This window comes from Schistocerca serialis, chromosome 2 (assembly GCF_023864345.2).
Source record: "Schistocerca serialis cubense isolate TAMUIC-IGC-003099 chromosome 2, iqSchSeri2.2, whole genome shotgun sequence".
NCBI lineage: Eukaryota > Metazoa > Arthropoda > Insecta > Orthoptera > Acrididae > Schistocerca > Schistocerca serialis.
The window spans coordinates 796,258,146-796,278,362 of record NC_064639.1 but is presented as its reverse complement, the minus strand read 5'-3'; positions in this window follow the sequence as shown (position 1 = coordinate 796,278,362).

Genomic DNA, 20,217 nt, shown 5'->3' with positions numbered 1-20,217 from the left:
GTCGGTCGAAGGGCATACTAGAAACGAGGACTGCTGATATTCTTAAACATATAGTGGATCTTATGTATCGATATTTAAAAAGATATCTAATCGCATGTCGATATATCGAGAAAAATACCGATGTATCAGTATATCGAAGGAAATGTGTCTACGTATCTGCCTCTAAAAATATCGGCTACCCATTATACACTCCTGGAAATTGAAATAAGAACACCGTGAATTCATTGTCCCAGGAAGGGGAAACTTTATTCACACATTCCTGGGGTCAGATACATCACATGATCACACTGACAGAACCACAGGCACATAGACACAGGCAACAGAGCATGCACAATGTCGGCACTAGTACAGTGTATATCAACCTTTCGCAGCAATGCAGGCTGCTATTCTCCCATGGAGACGATCGTAGAGATGCTGGATGTAGTCCTGTGGAACGGCTTCCCATGCCATTTCCACCTGGCGCCTCAGTTGGACCAGCGTTCGTGCTGGACGTGCAGACCGCGTGAGACGACGCTTCATCCAGTCCCAAACATGCTCAATGGGGGACAGATCCGGAGATCTTGCTGGCCAGGGTAGTTGACTTACACCTTCTAGAGCACGTTGGGTGGCACGGGATACATGCGGACGTGCATTGTCCTGTTGGAACAGCAAGTTCCCTTGCCGGTCTAGGAATGGTAGAACGATGGGTTCGATAACGGTTTGGACGTACCGTGCACTATTCAGTGTCCCCTCGACGATCACCAGTGGTGTACGGCCAGTGTAGGAGATCGCTCCCCACACCATGATGCCGGGTGTTGGCCCTGTGTGCCTCGGTCGTATGCAGTCCTGATTGTGGCGCTCACCTGCACGGCGCCAAACACGCATACGACCATCATTGGCACCAAGGCAGAAGCGACTCTCATCGCTGAAGACGACACGTCTCCATTCGTCCCTCCATTCACGCCTGTCGCGACACCACTGGAGGCGGGCTGCACGATGTTGGGGCGTGAGCGGAAGACGGCCTAACGGTGTGCGGGACCGTAGCCCAGCTTCATGGAGACGGTTGCGAATGGTCCTCGCCGATACCCCAGGAGCAACAGTGTCCCTAATTTGCTGGGAAGTGGCGGTGCGGTCCCCTACGGCACTGCGTAGGATCCTACGGTCTTGGCGTGCATCCGTGCGTCGCTGCGGTCCGGTCCCAGGTCGACGGGCACGTGCACCTTCCGCCGACCACTGGCGACAACATCGATGTACTGTGGAGACCTCACGCCCCACGTGTTGAGCAATTCGGCAGTACGTCCACCCGGCCTCCCGCATGCCCACTATACGCCCTCGCTCAAAGTCCGTCAACTGCACATACGGTTCACGTCCACGCTGTCGCGGCATGCTACCAGTGTTAAAGACTGCGATGGAGCTCCGTATGCCACGGCAAACTGGCTGACACAGACGGCGGCGGTGCACAAATGCTGCGCAGCTAGCGCCATTCGACGGCCAACACCGCGGTTCCTGGTGTGTCCGCCGTGCCGTGCGTGTGATCATTGCTTGTACAGCCCTCTCGCAGTGTCCGGAGCAAGTATGGTGGGTCTGACACACCGGTGTCAATGTGTTCTTTTTTCCATTTCCAGGAGTGTAAATATACGGCCCGTTTTAGAGCTGTATATTTAAGTATTGACTGATAATTAGGTTTTCTGCGCATAAACAAGCTAGCAGCCTGCCTACCCCACTTAGAGCAAGGAATTAAATCAAAAGATGAACCTTCACGCTTGGCGATAACCACTTTGCTGACAATGGTAGTTGCAAGTAAGTGGCTCAGTAAAAGATGTCCGATGGGTCTGTCGTTCGGTTTCGTCACATATCGGATTTGTCTGAACACTTCCCTCTTTTTTTTCTTCATTTCTGCCAACGCCAGCGACCTAGCAGTTGTAGTCTCAGAATTTCGAGGTGAAGCTAAATGTTGCAGTTTATCATTTTCAGCAACATTAGTCGCGTTAAAAATTGTTTTTTTACGCAACTGGTATGGTATTTCTTTATATCGAACATCTTGCTATTATTCCACTCACACCGCCACCTCCCCAGTGGAATTGGACTACTTCTTCTGTGCCACATATACTTGCTTCACACAGTCAAAGACAAAGATTGGACTTGATAAGAGGTCAAAAATTAGTAAGACACCTTCACACAGTGAAAGTAAATTATGTTCTACAAGAATTTCAAAAGAACAGCTCTAAGTACTTATCGAAAACTGTGAAAAAAATATAATATAAAATAGAAATATTAGCACTCGATATGCTATATTTATATCGATATATCGGGAGAAGTATACGATATCATTTGGAAAAAAAATCGATAAATTGATGTCTTATCAGCAACTCCACGAGAAACACTGCGCAACACGTCTGCGTTGAGCTACGTCGGAATTTCACTGGGGTTTTAATTTCGCGACCGAGAGAAGGTTGAAAAACAAATAGCCTTGGTAGTACGTCCGTAATGTGCTGTGACTGTCCTTAGAAGAATTTCTGGCGTAGTTACTTCTGCGGCGAGCGGACTCGGACGCTCACTGTCAGCGGAGGAGCCCGCTGCCGCTCGCAGACACCCCGACGCAGTAAAGCGGCGCGGTCGTGGCTGGCTGACAGGTGTGGGCGTGTTGCCGGCGACGGCCACCAATCATTCTGACAGCCGCAGCCGGGCCTGTGTCCAGCGAGTGCAGCGCGCATGCGCGTCTGCAGGCGGGCTCACGTAAATCCTCCGCGAGCTAACAGGCCGTCGCGCCGCTCCTCGGTGCAGAATACTGGGCACGTCGCCACAGACTTTCTGTGGAAACACTTGCTGTTTAAACTAGGTCCCACGGTAGTGAGAGCTGGACTTGTGCAGTCTTCCAAGAGGCGTGACGTAACAGGTGACGCCGACGCTGAGCCGTGAGTCGCATTTGAAAGCTGTATGTTTCGTTCAACTCGTACTTACGGTTAGAGTGCTGTAAAACTGGATTCGTACTGGCGTTACGGTTGACAACGTCATTTGGGTTTTCAGCGTAAGATGATGTCCTCATAAATCTGGCTCAATCTCCGCGGCATATCCCTCAAGTTGTTGGTGTTTACATTGCAGACTTAATTGTCGAGAAAGAAACATGTAATTACGTTTAGCATCCCATGGGAATTCAAAACACTAATTCGTATTGTCGCTAGACGTGCTTTGGAGCAGTTACAACACGCGAAGCAGTGTTGCAGTTAAACATGAAAGCCGAATACGAATGTGAAAATGTTCATTTAATGTGGTGAAGGTAATGTTCATCTATTTGACACAACGAATTGGAAGATAGCGTATCAAGAAATAGTATTGGTATTAAAGAAGGGAAACCGCTACTTAGCTTCCTTCCGACTTCCTCCACATTTCAAGGAACAAAACACACCAGGAAATAGATAAACGATGTCGCAGCATGAAAAAAATTTTTCGATGGAATACGTGACGGCAATTACACGAATGAGGTTGGAGCGCACTTAACACACTGTACATCCGTTAGGATCGGAGTGTTGGACTCTCTCTCTGATGTAGTGAGAATCCTGTAAATGGTGGAGATCTCAACTATAGAGGGGTTCAAAAAAATGTACCCACTGTTTAGAAGTCCATAACTTGCAAACTAATTGTAAGAGTTGTCTCATTTTTGATGAAAGTGTAGCTTAAAGTCCAACTTAAAGATATCACTATAGGTGTTCGAAATGGTCGCTATTAACATCCACACACAAACGATGCCGCCGAACTGCAGCACGAACTACTGACTGCAACGTGCTCAGTTGGATAATTGCACATGAATGTACGATGGATTCTCGAAGTTCATCCAGTGTGCGTGGCTTTTGTCGATAAACGACGTCCTTTAGTGTTCCCCACAGGTAAAAGTCGAGAGGAGTTAGGCCTGGGGAACGGGGGAGGATACTCCAGAGCACCTCTACGGCCTATCCATCTTCCTGGTAGATTTTCGTCGACATACGCCCTAACACGATTTTGGTAGTGGACAGGGGCACCATCTTGTTGAAATTAAACTCTTCCATCTCCATAAAAGTCTCGGATGGCAGGTAAAATGGATGTCTAAAGATTATGAAGGTACACCTCATCGGTAACTGTGCCGTCAAAGAAGAATGACCCAATCAAGCCCCGGTAAGACACCCCACACCACACATTTACTCCTGGCAAATTTACGGCTTTGTCTACATGGACGTTCGGATTTTCGGCGACCCAGTAGATGCAATTGTGGCGATTTACTGTACCATCGAGTTTGTACTATGCCACATCCGACCACACAATCATCTCTGCAAACTCTTCATCGTTGCGCACCATGTTAGTAAACCACTCGCAGTACTCCATTCAACGATCTGGGTCGTCCTCGTTTATTGCGTGTAGCAGTCGTGTGATGTAGCACTTCCACTTTGCTGTCTTCAGAATTCGCCGAACACTTGATAGACTCACTCCAGTTTCACGGGCACGCTGTCTCACAGACTTCTGTGGTGAGCGAGTGAATTGAATTGTTGTAACACACGACGGGAGTTAGCTGGACTTGTTACTGTTACAGATCGTCCAGATCGTTGTTTGTGTACATCTTTAACACAGTCTTCGGCTTCAAATTTGTCTCGAATGCGACGAATCGTTAAACGTGTCGGTGATTCTGTTTGATACTCATTTCGCCATTGCCGTTGAACCTTATTAATTTTTTCGTACTTAAAATACCACTTCAAAACTGACTTCCTTTCATCGAATGTAAGCCTTGCGCCAGCCATGTTTACTCGAGTAACTAGGTGCAACTAAGAACAAAACACTGACTATCTGGCGACTGTCATCTGACAAAACAAAACAACACAAAACAACGCTTGTGTGGCGATTGCCGGAACTACAAACTATTACACTACCAAAGATGAGACCACTCCGTTAATTGCTTTGCCAGTTATGGACTTTTAAACAGTGGATACATTTTTTGGACCCCTCTGTATGTTACGCGCTAAATGTGTCCTGTTGGCAGAGGAATCCTTATTTTCACTACATTTTCCCACTATTAACTTGCGCGCGAATACAAATTCTTAATAGATCAGAGCACTATCATTAGGAATTACCTAATAGCAAGTTTCCTTCAAGAAATATAGAAATCTCTGCTGCATCGAACACTGGACTTCGTAAAATTAATAATAATTAAACTGAAACAAAAAGCTGCTGTAACCACAGTTGTACAGTGATATCTGATACGTACCTTTGAGGCCTAAATTTTATTGGTTTTTATTTTTTAGTCTCCCTCTCTCCCTCCCTCTCCTCTCTTTTTCTCTCGTTGTGACACTGTAAGCATGTATGAGGTGGAAATGAGTTGAATATCTTGCTTGTAGTTACAAATGGTCATGTACTGTCGTAACAGGAATATTTCTCCTACAGTTTTTCTAATGATGTCATTGATTCACCTGTATGTAGGTAACTCTTCTGAAGTGTGAATTAAGCAATATCTGGTCAATAAAAAAGAAAGTATTCGAAATGCAACGTTACTATTCGATTTAACTCATTCATCAAATATCTCGTATCTGCTACACAATAATCAGATAATAGTGACAAGTTTTTTCCTTTATCCCTGTACAAGCTCACAATACGTTTCAGTAATGTGTGACATTCATTTAATGAGGCACGTCTGCATGTAAAGTTGCGTTGAGATTGACGCATCTCGAGTTGGAGCACTAACTTCTTATTGGAAAGAGGAGGAGGGGGGGGGTGCGGGGAGGGGGGGAAGAGATAAAGAGAGGGGGGTATAGTAGTTGCTTTCCGATAGTAACGAGTGGGAAGAACTGTACCTGGTTGTACGTGACCTGATACAACGAAAGTACAGAAAATATACACAACGTTCGTCAAAACAGTCACAAATTTAGCGACAACCACGTAGTTTGTATTTTGATAGTGGTTACGAAATTTTATACTGTTGCCAGCCGGGCGAGGTCTTCAGATTACGTTATTCGGCGTGACTACATACACTTCGGTGTGTAAATGCACTGGCAGATACCACCTTTTGTTTGTTCGATTGTGCGGGGAGTCAGTGTTCTTTCCCACGACCTTAGAGCTCGTGCACTGCACGTACGGGTGATGCTGTTTGCATCTTGTGCGAGACTCGCCTCGCAGACGACGGCGTGTTCCACTCGGCTCGCAGACAAGATACATGGAACGGAGTGTGGGGCCCTGTCTACGGGTGCACGCGCAGCGTCGCATGCGAAAGTCTCGCTGAAGCGACTGCGGAATCGCATCCTGGTTGGCCAGAGTGCAGCTGCTGACGCTGGCAGGGCTGGGCCTTCCCCCCTGGCTGTCTGTGCACCACGTGACGTCATCGAAGCAACTCACTGGCGGAGGAGCAGAGTACGCGCTCCCTCCCTGGCCACTGGACCCCCTAGTCTTCAGGCGACAGAAGTTAGAACAATGCCGGCCGGTGGTGTTTATTCTATGGTCGCAGCCAACGTTACGATTAAACAGTACTGTAGTGCACCAGTAGCTATATTGTTTTAGAGAACTAAAACTAGTTTTGTATCGATATACACTGAAATGCCAAAAAAAGAAAAACCTGGTATAGACTAGACAGGCGTATTCAAATACAGAGATATGTACACAGGCAGAATACAGCGATGCTGTCGGCATCGCCTATATAACACAAGAAGTGTCTAGCGCAATTGTTAGATCGGTTACTTCTGCTACAATGGCAGGTTATCAAGATTCAAGTGCGTTTTAACGTGGTGAAACAGTCGGCGGACGACCGATGGGGGACAGAATCTCCGAGGTAGCGATGTTGTGGAGATTTTCCCGTACGACCATTTTACGAGAGTACCGTGAATAGCAGCAATCCGGTAAAACATCAAATCAACATCGCAGTGGCCGGAAAAAGATCCTGCGAGAACGGGACCACCGACAACTGAAGAGGATCGTTCAGCTTGACAGAAGTGCAACCCGTCCGCAAACTGCTTTTCAATGCTGGGCCGTCAACGAGTGTCAGCGTCTGAACCGTTCAACGAAACATCATCCATGTGGGCTTTCGGAGCCGAAGACCCACTAGTGAACCCTTGATGACTGCACGATACAAACCTCTACCCCTCGCCTGGGCCCGTCAACACCGACATTGGACTGTTGATGACCGGAAACATGTTGCCTGGTCGGACTAGTCTCGTTTCGAATTGAATCGAGCGGATGGACTTTTATGGGTATGGAGACAACCTCACGACTCCATGGACCCTGCATGTCAGCAGGCCGCACTGTGTAGCCAAGCGGCCTCAGGCGCCATGACACGGTCCTCGCGGCTCCCCCTGTCGGAGGTTTGAGTCCTCCTTCGGGCATGGGTGTGTGTGCTGTCCTTAGCGTAAATCAGTTTGTTACATTAAGTAGTGTGTAAGCTTAGGGACCGATGACCTCAGCAGTTTGGTCCCATAAGACCTTACCACAAACTTCCAAGTCAGCAGGGGACTGTTGAAGCTGGTGGAGGCTCTGTAATGGTGTGGTGCGTGTGCATTTGGAGTGACATCGGGAACTCTGATACGTCTAGATAAGACTATGTTCCATAGTCATATTTCGACTCTTCTCTCAGCTCCTCCCTCCGCCTCCGTAACTGAGAAGTTAGCGCGGCTGTCTGCCATGCACAGGACCCGTGTTCTATTCCCAGTACTGGCAGGAATTTTTCCTTGTTGGGAATATTGGAAAGGAGTACACTCAGCCTCGTGATGCCAAATAAGAAGCTACGTGAGCGAGTAGTAGCGGTTACAGGTAACAAAAACTGACAACGGCAGATATAGCGGAGTTCTGACCCCACGGTCCTCCATACCGCGTCTAATGGCGCTATTGGCAGAGGGTGACACGGCGGTGGGTCGTTACCGATCGGCCTTTCCAGGGCCTGTGGACGGAGTTCATGTTTAAGTTAGTCAGGTCCTTAAATTTGTGTGCAGCCTTCTGAATCTCGTCGTACCCATGCATTCGTTAGGTCGCGAGTGTCACTTCCGCCTTCATAGACTCTCGGTACGAATTTTTTCGCTCCATGTTGGAGTCGGAACTGTCTCCCATTTTCACTGAGCCTAATGTCGTCACATTCTGTCTGCGAGGCAGAATTTACTTCTTCCACCCCCAAGAGAAAGTGCGAGTGCTGGATACTGACGTAGTTTTATTGCTCCAGCCCCGGTACCTAGTGTCTACGAAGAACAAGCGTTACTCGTAATCACTCGTTTCATTGCCGTCGGTAGCGTCGCTCCGATTATCCGTTTAGCTCTGAAAGACTCGTCTTCACTCTATTAATACTGCCCTTTCCCAATGGCTTTTTTCATCTTCACAACTGTCGTGTCAGAGTTTGGTTTATTTGACATGTGAAATGAGACCTTGAACTACGCATTGGCTCTGCAGATGTACTTTCGCTCGAGAGGACGGAGGTTCAGGCCCATCTCAGATCATCGACTTAGTTTTCCGATGGCTCCCCTGAACTGGTTAACAAAAATCCCAGGATTGTTCCGTTAGAAAGGACATAGCGAATTCCTTCGTTACTTTTCCCCTTACCCAAGCTTGTGCTCCATCACTAATGACCTTATCGAATGGACATTAAACCCAAATCTCCATTCCATCCGTCATTAGACAGTGAGATAGGGAGAACCAGAGCCGCATCAGTTCCCCTCGTCGGATTAATTATCCTGGGTCGATTACTCTCGTTAGCGAGGGAGAGCCTTGTAGTTGATCTTACGTATAGTACTGAGTATCAATAACCTCCAAAGCTCTAATGCTGTAACAATACTCTCATTATCCACCACTCGTCTAAATGAGTGTAGTGATGTTTACACTCCACCAAGACTCCGCGTTGATTGTAAATTACGCAACGGAATCGCTGTCTTGAAATGCCCTAACATAGAACCATAAGGTGGGAAATCGTGATAATCCTACTGTTTAACTATCCATTCAATCTACAGAGCGAGGCGTCGTTTGGCATTTACCGGTGTCGTGTGTGGCTTATGAGCAGCCGCTCAAGCATGAAATCAGAGTTTTCTCACCTCCCGCCTAACTGTCATAGTACTTGCAGTTGTTCCTGATGCATTTTGGAATTCCTGTATGATGGTCTGGATAGATGTGTGCCTATTACACATTACGACCTTCAACTTTCAGCGGTCTCTGTCAGTCAATAGACGAGGTCGGCCCGTACGCTTTTGTGATGTACGTGTCCCTTCACTCTTCCACTTCACTGTCACATCGGAAACAGCGGACATAGAGATGTTTCGGAGTGTGGAAATCTCGCGTAGAGACGTATGACGCAAGTGACGCCCAATCACCTGACCACGTTCGAAGGCCGTGAGTTCCGCGGAGCACCCCAGTCTGCTCTCTCACGACGTCTGATGACTACTGAGGTCGCTGATAAGGAGTACCTGGCAGTACGTCGCAGCACAAAGTACCTAACATGAAAAACGTATTTTTTGCGGGTGTCCGGATACTTTTGATCACATAGTGTATATAAGAATACTGTCTGAAAAAGATAGGAAGTTCCATAAGTCTTACCCTGATTACAAACATGCATCAGGCAGAAAATATCACACGTTGGCACACATCTTTTATCTTGAAGTGCAGGTAACATATTAAAGTTTTTGTATATACACATACGTTTAGTAAGTTTCGATGTGGCTCCTTTCGTTGCCCTAAGGAATCAATGCGATATTCCAGTTGATGTCTGGTCAATATTTCGTGAGGGATTGATGTTACGGCGTCAGTAATTCTGTGGCGTAGCGCTGCTGTGTCATTCACTGGTGTCCAGTAAAACTGGTTCCTGACAATACCCCAAAGGCAGAAATCCAGTGGTGTTACGTCTCGTGAACCCGGCGGCCGGTTGATGGGACTACAGCACTTGATGCATCTTACCGGGAATGTATCCAAATAGGCACGAACATCTAACCCCCAACTAGGTGGGGCACGCTTGCTGGAAAGTTAAGTCCGAAATATCCAGAATCTGTGGCACAACAAATAACTACTATGTTCAAATGTGTGTGAATTCCTAAGGGACCAAACTGCTGAGGTCATCGATATATAGACTTACACACTACTTAAACTAACTTACGCTAAGAACAACACATAACCCATGCCCGAGGGAGGACTCGAACCTCCGGCGGGAGATGCCGCGCAATCCGTGGCATGACGCCTCAAACCGTGCGGCCACTCCGCGCGGCTGACTGTTATGCATCAAGACAGGTATTAACTGTGATTGTTCGTTCATTGAAGAGGAAAGGTCCTATGATTTTATTGTGCATAAGCCCGCACCACACGTTCAGCTAAGTAAGGGCTGTCTCTAACGGCCTCAAACAGCATAGGGTTTGCTAGACCCCAGGTTATAGCATTGTGCCGGTAGACAGCACCGTTAAAATGAAATGTGGCCTCAGCTGAGAAAAGGACAAGTTTCAGACCATCATAATCTTCCTCAGTCTCATCCTACTTGGCAACAGCAAAGTCATAACTATCACCGTAATCTGTTGGCTGGACTTCCTACGCACAGAAAAGAAGTCGTTGTTCTAGGATGCGGTGCACTGATGTCTTTGGAATTTGCAACGCACGTGAGGCTCTGCGGGCTTCTAAGGACTTCTCACGAAGGCATCTCTCACTGCCTGAATTGTCTGCGCTCTAGGATGAGGCATGGATTTTGTAAGGAGAACACGGACACTGCCTGTTTCCTTAGACTTTGCATACCACATCTTGATGCTTTTACCGTCTGGTGGCTGTCATTGGAATGCCGTCTGGAATTTCCTCTCATCTGTTTTCGGTGACTGTGTCTCGCGATGTCAGGAGACATATTGGACTTTCTCTCGGTTTGAGTACGTGTTGCTTGCAATTGTGTCCAATTCCCCGTCACTGGGTCCTGTAACAAACAAAGTAACAGTAAGTATATTGTTACACAAAGAGTTCAATATGCCACATGCAATTCAAGATAAAAAGTGTTTGTCTATGTGTCATATTTTATGCCTTACGAATATAATCAGGGAAAGACTTCCGAGACACCCGGTACGTTGCAAATAATTAGTAGTAAAGAAATAATAAAGTAATACATAATACCTGATACTGAAATTTTACTGCATGAACTCAGAAAATACAGTAAGCGATAAACTTCTTTTTTCCCTTCATCGTTTTGTGGGAGGTCCTAGCGAGTTAGTTTTGTAAAGCATTGAAATTATGTGTAAAGTTTATTGGAAGTCGCTCACTGTCGAATACTTGATGACTGAAGTCTGGGTAATTTGCGTGTCGTGACATATACACTGTTTCTGTCTTGCTGTGTTAAACCTTTAACATAATACTATATCTTTTAATGACCAGATTAGGACAGCATTTTATTTTTTTTAAAATTCGGTCAAGAATTGTATGAAATACTGGAAAACAAACTGTTGTTGCTCCTGGAACACATTAGAGAGGCAACCCGTAACTGCGTTCGGGTGACGTGCCCCGGTTAACCGTTTAGTAAAATATATTTTGTTTTGAGATACTTTTGTTTTAGGTTACCTAAATATTTACATTATTTGCAAATTCTAGAGTGTACTTTAGCACCAACTTTTATATCTCCTGTACTTCATACGTGCACGTTGCCTACTGTGCAAACACTTACAAGGGGACCCTCCATACTGTCAATCACGGATTTTTATGCGCTTCAGTGTTGTAGAGGCACTTACTCTGAGTACCTGGCTATCCGGGTTTCTGGCGACGGGCCTTGGTTTTTGAGAAAATCGACTCTGAAGTTCATTGCGTACGTTGTGTATCCGTAACAGTACATATATTACGAGCAAGTCAGCGTAGGGCAGTGGTAAAGTTTCACGGTTCCCGCGCTGGAGGTGCTGTTTTCGAATCCTTCTCACGTACTTTTTTTTCTTCAAAATCGACCAAATCTTTCAATTTTATTTCAAAGAATATCAACAAACAGTGTAAGGTGTGCGAAATTATAAAGATATATTCAGTTTTTTTTTTTTTCAAATATTCATTCTGTTCGTGGTTCGCAGTTGGAGTTCGAAATGTACGTACAACGGTCGCTTCTTATATCTCCTGAAATCGATCTCCGCTCATATCGTCCCCCTCTTCCATGAGTACCGTTAGCTGTAACGGGAACCCCAGTTCCTAGTTGCGGCCAATGAGGATGCGAGCTGCATTCCTTTACGTTCGCATCAAACTACAGCGTCAGTTGCTCGCAAAGCGTCTCTAGTGCCGTGTGTTAGAAAAATTCTGTGAAATGGAAGAACCAAGTGTTTCTGTACTAGTGCAGCCAGAAGAAGATCCACAAGTAGAGAGGTTGAACGAAGAATCAAAAGGCGAAATCACAAAACTCATTAAATACGCCGAAAATCTACTCCGCGAACAGGATTCGAACACGGTACCTCCAGCGCGGTAGCCGTGGACCTTTACCGGAGCGCTACGCTGACTTGCTCGGAATATATGTAATGTTACGGGTATGTAAAGTGCGCAATGAACTTCAAAATCGATTTTCTCGAAAACCAAGGCCCGCCGCTAAAAACCCGGATAGCCAGATACTCAGGGTAAGTGCTTCAACATATTTGAACCCCATCAAAATCCGTGATTTACAGTATGGAGGGTGCCCTTGTTAGAGATTCACATTCTCTGATATGTTTCCAGTCAACTCTCTATAGTGGTACTAATCAGTTGTCCTCTAACAAGCCGTCCGAAGCACAATACTTTCACCGCGAAATGTCGTGCGGATACCCTGACTGTTTTGACAGGTATGTGAAACGGGTCAGCACGCTGCGCGGGTTCGCGATAACATCGACTTCGTATTTTCTGCACCTCGTCCGTAAACGCAGGAGAACGGCACAGAAAAGTCGTGAAGTGGGTTTCACAACTCGGCGAGCCCGTTTCCAGAAACCGCTGGACAGCGGGACCTTTCTGCATAATTTTAACGCCTGTCTGCTCTGCTGGCTCGCATGCAACAATTTCGTTGATCTGCATTCGGCCAGGAAAGCTGCTGCCACTGTAGCTGCGAGCCAGTTGCCAGATGAGGTGTGGCGAGGCATTTGGAGAGCTCTTAGAGACGCTCGGCGCTGTCTCACTATAGCTCGCAATAGTTTTATACTGGCTAGGATGCAACTTGCACATGAAATAGAAGTGAAGTTTAAAAAATGTATTTCGTATCCAAGATTCATGTCCGAACCCTGAGAAACGCTCAGGCTGATGCAGTGTTAATGTAATGCTATGTTTACTACATGCTACTGTACATTTGGCTGAGCGCTATGGGACTTAACATCTGCGGTCATCAGTCCCCTAGAACTTAGAACTACATAAACCTAACTAGCCTAAGGACATCACACACATCATGCCCGAGGCAGGATTCGGAGCTACGACCGTAGCGGTCGCGCGGTTCCAGACTGAAGCGCCTAGAACCGCTCGGCCACAGCGACCGGCCAGCTAACGGAGCCAAAAAAAATATGCTAATGATTAATCAAAGCCACTTCAGCTGCATTATTACTCACTTATTGTGATTAGGATTAAAACAAAATGTGCTGTAATTCGATTCCTATATTTGACGGGGAACAACATTACAGCAATTCATGCTGAGTTGGTGGAAGTGTGCTACAACGATGCACCATCCCATGACTCGGTGGTCGGGTGGTGCAGGCAGTTTGTGTCGTCGAACAAGTCTGAGTGATGAAGGTCAAAGTGGCATTCCGCCTCCGTGAAAATAGCCGAGAATTGCAAAAGCAGTCTAGGTTCTGGTGCTGGAAGGCCGGAGTAGCGGTAAGAGTGAGAAAGTCATGGATCAGTGGATCAGTTATCAACATCTTGCACGACGTTTTGAACATGACAGAGGTCGCAGCCCACCAATGTTCTGTGACTGCTCATGGCCAATCAAAAGGCTCGGCAAACCAAGGCAGCAGGGGAAATGTTGCAGTTGTCATGCCAGTCCAGATAACATCTTTAGCCACCTACCGTCCATGGTTTCCGTGGTTGAATAACTCCTATGTCCAACCGTTGGGTTGGGGTTGTTTGGAGGGAGGAGACCAGACAGCGAGGTTATCGGTCTCATCGGATTAGGGAAGGACGGGGAAGGAAGTCGGCCGTGCCCCTTCGAAGGAACCACCCCGGCATTTGCTTGGAGTGATTAAGGGAACTCACGGAAAACCTACACCAGGATAGCCGGAGGCGGGATTGAACCGTCATCCTCCCGAATGCTAGTCGATGTCCAACCGTCCCCGGAAGGTCAAGGCGTGTGTTTTGGGAAGTTCCATGGTGTGGTGCTAATAAATTAGACTTCTGAGAGTGAGTCCATTACAGTAGAATACTATCGAAAGCTCCTAATGAGGTTACGGGAGGGGGGGGGACTGTCCATGTGTATGTTTTTGCTCCACGACAGCACTACAGTCCATTCTAAGGAGAGCACTGCCACACATGCTGCTGCTTTGAGCTATCAAATTTTCCTTCCCCCCCACCACTTCCCGTATTCCTCCGACATGGTACCCGCGACTTTTTCCTAGGACGCAGAGACCATTGCATTACACGCATTTACATGACGACGATGGGGTGACTTTGAAGGTGGAACGTTTTCTTAATAGCCGAATTGCAGATTTCTGCAAATTAAGATCTGATTCAAGTCGCGAAAAATGTGTCTTGTTAAAGTGTGAATGTGTGCGTAAGGGCTAACAAGAAGTTCCATGGTCACACCGTGAAGTATTCGAAGTGCTAACTGAAACTTTGTGACTACCCCCGTACTTACTTTGGTGTGTTTGAAAAAGAACTTAGTGCTACGAGGAGAATGAGTTTACTGCAAATTAGCAGATTTTTGCTGTAGAGCCCATAACGTCATCCATTTAAATTTCCTTGGTCTGACTTAGAGATCCCTTACTATTAATTTTCTCTCCTTTAAAGCCATTAATAATTGACCACCGCAACAGTCATTTTAAACTTCGTTTATCGGTGGTTTTGAACAGAGCTCTGCAGTCTGGTGTATTCACACAACCGTTTGTGAACTAGTACTGTAGGCGTCGGCATGTAACTTCTAACGACATACATGATAGTTAAACTTCACACACTTCACAACATAGAAGCTGCAAGTCAAGTTGACAAGAAAAGTTTAACATCCAGCAATAATGGCAAGATAAAATTAAACTACTAACTTCAGTTATTAGACGGTTTCTGAGGAAGTGCAATGTAATCGGAAACAGTATAATCATGTGTCGTCGCTCCTCTGATTTGTCATTTTACTGTGTCACATCCCTCCACAACTTCCTAGAATTCATGATAATTATAACTGCTGATCTAAAGCCGCCACGCCCTGCGTATCAAACAAACCGCTGTACGAGTGGAGGCCAAGAATGACGTTGAAAGTCGTAGTCCTTCACGACGCCCACTGATTTATTGCGTATTTTGGAAACGAGATCATAATAATGTACAAATCACGGAGGTGAACCGGACCAGCTGGTTTGATCGCAAGGGTAACTCGCCTCTGTAGACGAGATCCATAAATTGCAACGATGTGAAAACATGACACCATGGTGACCAGAGTCACCTTATAGTGCGCCATAATGCCGTGGATTTAAAGTTCACACCTTTCTGCTATGTATATTGACCAAGGGGACTCACCGTTTGTTGACTTCTTTCATATTAATCAGAGACGTAGTTTCTATCTTCAATTGTTTCCTTCCTTCTTTTTTCCTACTACCACCATCAACAACAAAAATACAACACTACCCTTCATGTTGCGCGTTGTAAGGTGTATTTCGCTACTGTGGTGTGAATTGCTGAATGGGGCGATGTCGGTAGGTGCATTTGATTGAAGTGATCGATAAAACAATCGACCAGTGCATCAGATACTTGAAAACTGTTTCACCACTGTCGATTCTTAAAAACTGTAACATCCTAAAATATTACTTAACATATTGGAATTCGAAATGCTGAACTATCAAGCTAGACACTAATTACATCCTCTACACGAATTAGTTTTCTATGTTTGTACACACCAGAGATGCCAAACTTTCGTCTGTAGCAAATTTCCTGAACTACTTCCGAGGAGCAACTAGTTCTGTTCATATTGGATGTTGTTTCCTTAACTGTTAATTAATATACACTGATTAAGTCAATTTTATATACTGCGTACACCATTTGGTGACAAATGAAGACAGCATGTGATGCAAGATCAGCGGAAGGGTGGACTGCTACGATTTAACATTTTAAAATGGAGGTAATCACTGATGACGGAAAAGACCGTGGCTTTATTGAAGAGATCACCCCGTAGCTCACCTGTATTAAACGAGGGAAGCGACGGTAAACCTAAATTAGCACTGTCGGACAGGGATTTTAAATTCATTTCTCAGCTACCGTCCTAATATTATAAATATTGCTCCACTTGCTTGATGATTGAATTATTAACGTGGCGTCTGTTCTGGAGATGAAACTCTAGGGAAGTGATCGACAAAAAAGTATAAAAAATCCTGCAGAGTGACCAGGAGATAGAAAGCTTAGTTATTCGTGGTAGATACTTCACATTTTAACAGACACGATCCTTGTGACTTATGTAACTACTTAATTTTCGTTAGAAGCCAACCGCAGTGCAGTTACAGCATGCAGACTGCTAATAGTTCCTTCTAGTCACCGAGCTATAGTAAATTCATCCCGCCGACGTACAAAAATAAATCGGCACATGAAAGTGATGGAACACGTAAAACTGGTGTTCTGTCGACATGACGCAATGGCTGTTGTGAATCTTTGCTACTGTTATTGAAGCTGCAACTTAACAGTTCTCCTCGCCCCCCCCCCCCCCTCTTGAGTTGGTCGTGCATTTTCTAAAGGAAAACGTCAGTGCTAAAGCTTTGATTATGGAGATAATCTTGCGACAAGTATCTCAGTAATCTCGTCAGTGTCATTCATCTTGCCCTTTTATTCTAAATCCAAAGATTTGTCTCTTACTGACTCACTCTGTCCAAAAATAAAGTAGACGTAAGAACCGAAAGGGAAAATTTGAAGCATTTAATTATTGCATTGTGCCACGACGTTAATTTTTCTAATTACATTGATGATACGAGAACGTCCAAAGGAATAAACTATTTCTTGGTGTTTTGGACTAGAATTAAGCATATTGGATCACCTGTGGAAGAAACAAAAGATAAAATCAATACATACGACTCAACTACGATAATCATTAAAATGACTCTCTCTTAAGTACACAACTGTGGGCGGGGGACTTGATAGTAATGGTCTGCGTGACTTTAGTGTATCTACCTACTAAGGGAGAGAATTTAAAGCATGCGTAAAGTTTGCAGTGTGACGCCAGCAAATAAACAATTTTTACAACCATATCTACAGTGACGAACAGAAGTTGCTTGCGGCTGTTAAGCTGGCGCTGTAAACAGACAGTAAGATAAGCGGTCGTCTCAGCGCTTTTTGTAAGGGAGGAGCAAGAAGGCTGCCGGAAACGCCATAGCAGATGCGCTGCGTTTTCGGCCCCTTACGATCCTACATCTCTCACACCTGTTATGAAATGCATTTTGTCACTACCATACTTACACACGTTATTTAACCGTGGATAGTGTGTCCATGGGAATGAGTATTCTGCTAAGCCTCCTACAATAGAGATCGCATATCCACACGTTATGAAATTAGGAAATTTCTCGCCGTTCGCAGAATCTGAACTGCAAACTGCACGTTTAACAACCACCGAAGGGCTACATCAGCAATAATAAATTACATTCTGTTAAGACTTTCAACAACAAAAAAGTTGATTTCTAAAACTAAGGTTCACAAGACGATGGCCGCTCGAATGAATGGTTTCCTGTATGCGGATGCTGGGATTTTGCTTGACACTTCGAAACATTTTCATGACAATTGGAGGGATATCTTCCCGAATTTTCATTTTCAACCCAGCGAGTTGGGCAAGTGGTGTACAACTTGATTTTGAGGTAGTCCCACAAGAAAAAAAATCGCACATCGACAAATCTGGTGGTACTTGGGGTTCGCCATGCTGTGAAATTAACGTGGATACCGAAGAGCTGGCGAACGGCTACCACTGATGCTGTGACAGACGGGCAGCTACTCCATCTTGCTGTAGTCACACAGAGAGTCCGCCCCAGTAGCTGAGTGGTCAGCGTGACGGATTGCCGTCCTCTGGGCCCGGGTTCGATTCCCGGCTGGGTCGGAGATTTTCTCCGCTCAGGGACTGGGTGTTGTGTTGTGTTCATCATCATTTCATCCCCATCCGGCGTGCAGGTCGCCCAATGTGGCGCCGAATGTAATAAGACCTGCGATATGGCGGCCGGACCTGCCCCGCGAGGGGCCTCCCGGCCAATGACGCCAAACGCTCATCATCATCATCACACAGAGAAGGACGTGAAAGATATGAATCCCTTCTGACTCAAAATTCACGAGCATATCCACATATTTCCCACGTATTACAGTCGTTGCATTTCCTCTCTAATCTTCAAAGAAGTACGATCCCGTCACATCTCGCGTTAATGCGACGCTCCAAACTGTAATCTTTATGCTGTGTAATGGTCGTTTGTACAAATTACAAGGGTGTTATGCGCCAAATTTCTGAAATTTTGTTTGTTTACATGTCCACTGATATGGACACGAATTTCATAGGCTATGAAAGAACTGCCAACTAAATTTGTCGTCGTCGTCAATCTCATCCATTCTTTTTCCCACTGAATTGTCATACCATGTGGTCTGACGGTTTCAGTTCCCGTACAACTTCAGTTTTGTGAGGGCGGAACTTCAAGTCGTTAAATATTGACTATCGGTTTCTCGGGTTTAGGTTTAATGTTGCCGCGTGTTTCCCTACCGTTCGCTCCTTCCGCCTGACGTCCGAAGTCCTATAATGTTTTCAGAGATCCAATGAGTGCGTTGACCTCCTGCTAGGTTCTTTTTTAGAGCTAAACCCTTCTCTTCACAATTGTCAACACACGTCTTTATGGCGTGGCAAGATGGAGCGAGACCATGATATTCAAACTTGTACTGATGTCGGAATTCCCATCGAGCGGCGGTCAGACTGACACCATTGTTGTAAACTGCCTTCATGGCAATTGCACTCTGTGAACCGACCCACTGCTTCGTGATTACTAGACGTCAAAGAGTTGCATACAGAGCTGGCCGGTGCGGCCGAGCGGTTCTAGGCGCTTCAGTCTGGAACTGCGCGGCTGCTACGGTGGCAGGTTCGAATACTGCCTCGGGCATGGATGTGTGTGATGTCCTTAGGTTAGTTAGGTTTAAGTAGTTCTACGTTATAGGGGACTGATGAAACTCAGATGTTAAGTACCATAGTGCTCAGAGCCATTTGGACTATTTTTTTAAGTTGCACAGAGAGCCGCCACTCCCACTTTTACTACCAACTGCTCATGGCTGCCACTACTGCTTTCAAAACTTCCAGTTTCCCTGTGCCACACTGCAGCATCGTTGACACACATAAAACAGTAGATACTGGGCCAGTTTGATTAGTATCCTTGTTTGGAACGGAAAATGAAAGTTTAGAATCTGACGACCTGTTACCATAGTGTTTCCAGCTACAAGCCCTTCCTCAAAAAACACCATGACATTGTATTCGTGCTGTATATTTTTGTTGTAATGCAAATGACAATAGGGCACAGAATCGAATCCGCCTGGAGGATTAACGATGAGGGCCGAGTTGCCGGCCAACCAGGATATGGTTTTTAGGCAGCGAAGCTACTTAAATCGGTTAATAAAAGCAATTCTTCTGGTCCAGGCTGTATAACAATCAGGTTCCTTACAGAGTATGCTGGTGCAATAGCTCCATACTTAACAATCGTATACAACAGCTCGCTCCACGTAACATCCGTATCCAAAGGCTGGAAAGCTGCACAAATCACACCAATATTCAAGAAATGTAGTGGGACTAATCCACTAAATTACACTTACGTATCATTAACTTCGAGATGCAACAGGATTTTGGAACATATATTGTGTTCGAATATTTTGAATTACGTCGAAGACAACGCTTTATTGACACACAGTAAACACGGACTGAGAAAACAGCGTTTTTGGGGAACACAACTAGCTCTTTAGACACACGAAGTTTTGAGTGCTATTGACAAGAGATTTCAAATTTATTACCGATTTCTGAATTTTCAGAAGACTTTTGACACTGTACCACACAAGCACCTTGTAATGAAATTGCGTGCTTATGGAATATCGTCTCAGTTATGTGACTGGATTCACAGAAGTCACAGTTCGTAGTAACTGACGGAAAGTCATCGAGTAATACAGAAGTGACTTCTGGCTTTCCCCAAGGTGGTGTTA